Genomic DNA, 6,000 nt, shown 5'->3' with positions numbered 1-6,000 from the left:
CAAATTATGTTGTGATAAATTTGTGAACTAAGAAAATATGCTGGAAAATTAAGGTTTTAATAGGATATTGGGTTTGTTTAACAATATGTGTTAAATTATAAAAACAAATATTCAATGGAATGAATCTAATCTGAAGCAAGTGACTAATAAGTGTTAACTGAATGACAAACAAAAGTTCTAGTAAACTATTATCAGGACTAAAAATATATTCTGGCTAATCTTTAGATTAAGCTGGCTTTTTGTTTATTTATATTCTCCATAAATATTTCTTTTTATGGTTTATCAGATCATATTTGTAAATTTTGAGCAGCCAGCTGGGGCAGTAGATGAAATGTGGGGACCAGACATTTACCAGCTGTGTGATCCTGGGAGAGTCACTTAACCCCGTTTGCTCCAGTAAAATGAGCTGGAAAAAGAAATGATAAACCACTCTAGTATCTTTACCAAGAAAACCCTAAAGGGGGTTACAAAGAGCCAACAACAACCGAAAGACATCGCAACATCCATAAATGTTAACATCTGTGAAAGGATGCAACAGAAAATGAGGCAAAATCGGAAGTGAATTTTGAGTGAGGAAAATACGCATCTAGCACTTACCATTTTCTAGGAGGGATACCAAGGAAAGGGGAAAAAAGCACATTTCCTGCCTTCAAAGAGCTCACACTCAAATGGTGGAGACAATATGCAAATAATTATTTGCATTGTAAATAAGAGGTCAGATCTGAAGGTTTGAATCCTGCCTCTGCTTTTTATTATCATTTGAAAATAACTTGACCCCTTGGGCCTCAGTTTTCTTATCCATAAAATAAAGAAGGGTATCCTGGGATGATTTCATTGTAACCTGCCAACTTTAAATCCAAGACAGTTTTTTAAAGAGTCTGGTTCTAGGGGCGGCTAGGTGGTACAGTGGGTAAAGCACTGGCACTGGAGTCAGGAGTCCCTGAGTTCAAATCTGGCCTTGGACACTTAATAATTATCTAGCTGTGTGGCCTTGGGCCGCTTAACTCCATTTGTCTTACAAAAACCTAAAAAAAAAAGTCTGGTTCTATTTCTGCTTAAGATCAGTTTGCTGTCATTGAATCTTCTAATACTCTGGGGCCTTCAGTTTTAGAGTCGGTGTAACCTGGGGAAGGCCCTGGTTTATTTAGTGTCCATCATTCCCTTCAATGATCCTCTGTAATCAGGAGCAGTCCTACAAGTATTAAATCATTTTCATGTTTTTCCTGAAAATTACTAAGTCCTAAACTTGATAGAAGATAAGAAAAATACTCCTAAAAACACTCTCAAACAGCCCTTGACAAAGATCTCTCCACAACATTGCTGTGTGGCACATCATGAAAGGCCTGGCATCTCCATTTTACAGATGAGACATGAGACTGGATGTAGTAAGGGACTTCAGACTTAGTCAAGTCTGTTTTGAGGGGTCTTAATCTGAAGTCCCTGGGCCCCAGGATCTGTGAACAGATTTCAGGGGGCTGTGAACTTGAATGGAAAATTGTATCTTGATTTTTACTAACCTCAAACCAAAATACATAATTTTCTTCAGTTATGTATATATGTATTTATAATAAGCATGGATATATGCATACATAAAACGTGATTCTTTTTTTTTTACAAGGCAATGGGGTTAAGTGGATTACCCAAGGTCAAAAAGCTAGGTAATTATTAAGTGTCTGAGGCAGTATCCATTGCACCACATAGCTGGCTCTTAAAGATTTTCTTTTTTCTTTTTTTGTGTGTGTTTTTGCAAGGCAATGGGGTTGAGTGACTTGTGCAAGGTCATACAGCTAAATAAGTATTGGTTGTCTGAAGTTGAATTTGAACTTAGGTCCTCTTAACTCCAGGCCTGTGCCACTGTGCCACCTAGCTTTCCCTTAAAACATGATTCTTAAGAAGGTTTCACCAGGGTGGCACAGCCAGGTGGCACAGTGGTTAGAGCACTGACCCTGGAGTCAGAAGGACCTGAGTTCAAATTTGTCCTCAGAAACTTAATAATTGCCTAGTCTATGACCTTGGGCAAGTCATTTAATTCTTTTGCCTTAAATAAATTAAAAAAAAAAAAAGAAAAAATATTAAAAAAAGAAGGTTTCACCAGATGACCAAAGGGGTCTATGACATAGAAAGGGTTGAAGCCCTTTCACCATCCCATAGCAATGCAAAGGCAGCATTTCACTTGAGAGGGCAAATCCCAGGATGTCCAGAGGAAGCTCAGCAGTGGTGATTTGCTCTGGCAAAGGAGAGAAGACAGAGAATCAACGATGTGATTGAGGTTATGAAAGGTGTTTTTGATAAACCTGTTTATTTAATCTTTTTATCCCCTGGTAGAAATGGGGAGCATTGAGCTAATTATAGACTAATCACAGAATAATAGAACGTTTGAGTTGGAGCCTTACATTATATAATATAATGTAGAAAGTTCCCTCCTGGTCGGCTTATGGGCTCTTTGGGGTTGAAATTTCATAACTATGCTTTCAAATGAGGACTGGAGAAAGGCTGCCTTACTCTTTCAGGATTTAAAACACCAGTGGAGGAGGAATGTGCTTCAGTTACCTTGAACCAGCTCTCAAAGTCAGTTGTTAACATATCAGTAGGGAACATTTTCTTTTTTTTTAGATTTTTTTTTTCAAGGCAATGGGTTTAAGTGGCTTGCCCAAGGCCACATGGCTAGGTAATTATCAAGTGTCTGAGGTTGGATTTGAACCCAGGTACTCCTGACTCCAAGGCCCGTGCTCTATTCACTGCACCACCTAGCCGCCCCTGTTGGGAACATTTTCAACCCAGAAATGCACACACTCCCAATGAAGACTTCATTCATTGTTTGTTGGTTGGCTAGACTTAATAATCATTATAATAATAGCTAGCATTTATATAGCCTCTACTATTATCTGGGTACTGTGGAAAGACTTTATGAACATTATCTCATTGGATCCTCACAAGAACCCTGGGACCTGGGTACTATTATTACTCTGCTTTTACAGATGAAAAAAATGGAGGCAGACAAGAGGATTGTGACTTGCTCAGGGTCACCCAAGCAGGAGGTGTCTGAGGCTGGATTTGAACTGGGACTCCTAGTTTATTGATCCCAGCATCTAGCTACCCCCCCCCCATATTCTAATAAAGGAAGACAAGGTATAAAGGAGAGGTTGGCTGTAGGATCAATTGAATTCCAACCCTAAGCTTGACCTGAAGAGAGCAGGGGCAAATGTTTCTCCATCTCACCTACATCTATCTACACAGAATGGAGTTAGTTACTATTCCTTGCAATTTGAGTGATGGGATCCTGGATCAGCCTCCTCTATGACTATTGGAAAAGGAGAGCCTGGTGTGATCTGAGCCTTGAAGAAGGGTTTAAGTTCTGAGTAAGCCACTAAACCTCTAGCTGCCTCATTTTCCCCATCTATAAAATAGGAATAACAATGTCTTCCTCCCAGGACTGTTGTCTAGATAAAATGATGTAACATTTGTATGATGCTCTGCAAACCTAAAAGAACTGCAAATTCTGGTATCGTTATCATTAGTATCAGGGGATCTGACTAGCTTGACCCTCTGGTGTCCTATCTGGAGTGCAAAGAGTTGAACTGAGGCTCATATAAAAACTATAATTTTTTAATGGAGCAATATTATTCCACCTATTTTGTTAATTTTCTCGAAATTTAGTAGTTTTCCACAAGAAAACCCAGGCTTTATTTTCAGGGCTGGAGCACTGATTTCCTACCTATCCATCTCTTTGTCTGACCACAGATCTCATTTGTTGGCCATTTGTTGGAGAAGCTGTGGGCAGTAGCTGAAAGGGAGTGTTGGCAGAGTTTTGTAGGGCAGGAAAGTTGGTTAAGACCAAGTCCGATGGCACTGCCCAGTGAGAGCCTGAAAGTGAGGAAATTCTGGATTCTACCCTGATTTTGTTTCATTTTTACATTCCTCTAGTCTGCTCCTTCCCGTAATCCCTGCCTGTCAAACTCTTACCCCAGCTCTGGTGTCTTCATGTGGTTTGTTCGACATCCCACAAATAAAACCTAAGCTTCCTGCCCACCCATGACTGGTGAGAGAGACTCATGAGAGTATGGAGATCTCAGGGTGACAGGAGCAGAGGTAACAAATGGCCTTGAACCTCAATCTCCTGCAGCAAGGGACAAAAGCTGGAAAGATTCAGGAGCTTAGAAAAGTGTCTGAAATATGACAGCCCCAAGTTTCCTTGATTTAAACAAATTTAGGTCTGGTGATGGAGAAACAACACCACAACACTGAAAATGACACAAGCGGTCTCAGTGGTCCTCAGTTTCCTCCTCTGAAGATTAGGGAGTTGGATGAGATGCTTTGGAGATTGCTTCTGCCTCCAGATTTATGAACTCCTCTGATTTAATGTTGACCTTGTCGAATTTCTAGCAAGTTCTTTTTAGAGGGAAAATATTCATATATGTTCCTCCACAACCCACTGGGAGGAAGAGGAAGTGGCAGAGATGATTCACTGAACAACTCTCTTCCTCCCATCAGGTCTGCCCAAAGCCCCTTGATAGATAGGCAGGAGCTCAGGGTGAGAGCTGAGAGTCTCAGGTGGGTGCTCCCCTTGGGATGAGGCAAAGAGATGGACACTCTCTTCTCAGCTTTCATCATTCCATATTATTCTGTAGATGTATTGAGGAAATGAATCCAGTTTTTGTAGAAAGATAACCATACTCATGTGTCCCCATTCTCTCTCTCTCTCTCTCTCCCTCTCTCTCTCTCTCTCTCTCTCTCTCTCTCTCTCTCTCACACACACACACACACACACACACACACACACACACACACACACCAACACGCCTCCTTTAGCTGGTCAGGCTGAGGAGCATTTTGGATAAGCAGGTTTCAGGATGACTGGTTGACCCTCTTCATATTCAGCTCTTCTGTGTTAAGCTGTTTATATAAGAGCATTTTCAAGAGTGACTTACACACTTCTATTAACAGACACTACTCACATGCGTCAGTGGAGGTCTGACTTCATCTCTGTGCCTGTTTCCTTGGAAACCCATCCCTGTTCTCTTCCCCTGAGGATTCATATCAGTTTGTGTTTTCCCAGATCGCCTCCAAAAGTCACTTCCTGTATGTCTTTCTCTAGATTGATTAGCATTTGGTGGTTTCCAGTGTGGTACACCCCCCCCCCCACACACACACACACACAAGCCCAATTCACGTGCATTCATGGCATCACCTCCCTCATGCATGGCGCGGTCTTCTTTGAGAACAAAGCGCAAACATCGCTGTCCAGTTCATTTTGTCTTTGAATCCTAGCTGAGCACCCGACTCGAGGAGGGTCATCAAGTTAGAGCACGATGTCATTTGGTCTATTTTCTTCATTTTACAGATGAGGAAACTGAGACTCAGCAAGGTTGCCAGGCTTAGGTTAGATGTGGAGCTGAAAGGATATTGGAGGCAATGAGGTTCTGAGAAGAAAGGGTCATAAATATCAGTGATGGGATTTAAAGCTTCCCTCCAAATCCATTAGGTTTTGAACTGGTTCTCCTCAGTAACAAGCAATTATCCAATACCTACTGTGTTCTAGACTAGGGAATGGAAAGAAATGGAAATGGGGGGGAAGACAAAGGCACGAGCAGCTGCTTAAGATCTGCTTTCTTCAGAATGGACCAACTTACACCCAAGACAGCCAATGACTGAATTTTCAGTGGGAGCATTTGCAACATGAAAGTGAGTCTCAATGAATTGTTTCGTGGATTGTCTAGGCCAGAAGCATCAAATGCTCTGCCCAGGCAGTCTGTGGCCCACAACCCTCCCAAGTGTGGTCAGAACCAGATAAAAATGTAACTGGGAAACAATTAACAAAATAAAGAAAAGTAGAACAAAACACAGATAACCCACTTAAAAACTAAGGGAGGGGCAGCTAGGTGGCACAGCGGACAGAGCCCTGGCCCTGGAATTCAAATCCAGCCTCAGACACTTAACAATTGCCTAGCTGTGTGGCCCTGGGCAACCACTTAACTCCATTGCCTTAAATAAATAAAATTA

Source organism: Macrotis lagotis, chromosome 2 (genome assembly GCF_037893015.1).
Source record: "Macrotis lagotis isolate mMagLag1 chromosome 2, bilby.v1.9.chrom.fasta, whole genome shotgun sequence".
Lineage (NCBI taxonomy): Eukaryota > Metazoa > Chordata > Mammalia > Peramelemorphia > Peramelidae > Macrotis > Macrotis lagotis.
The sequence above is the reverse complement of the archived record's forward strand: the minus strand, read 5'-3'. Positions refer to the sequence as shown.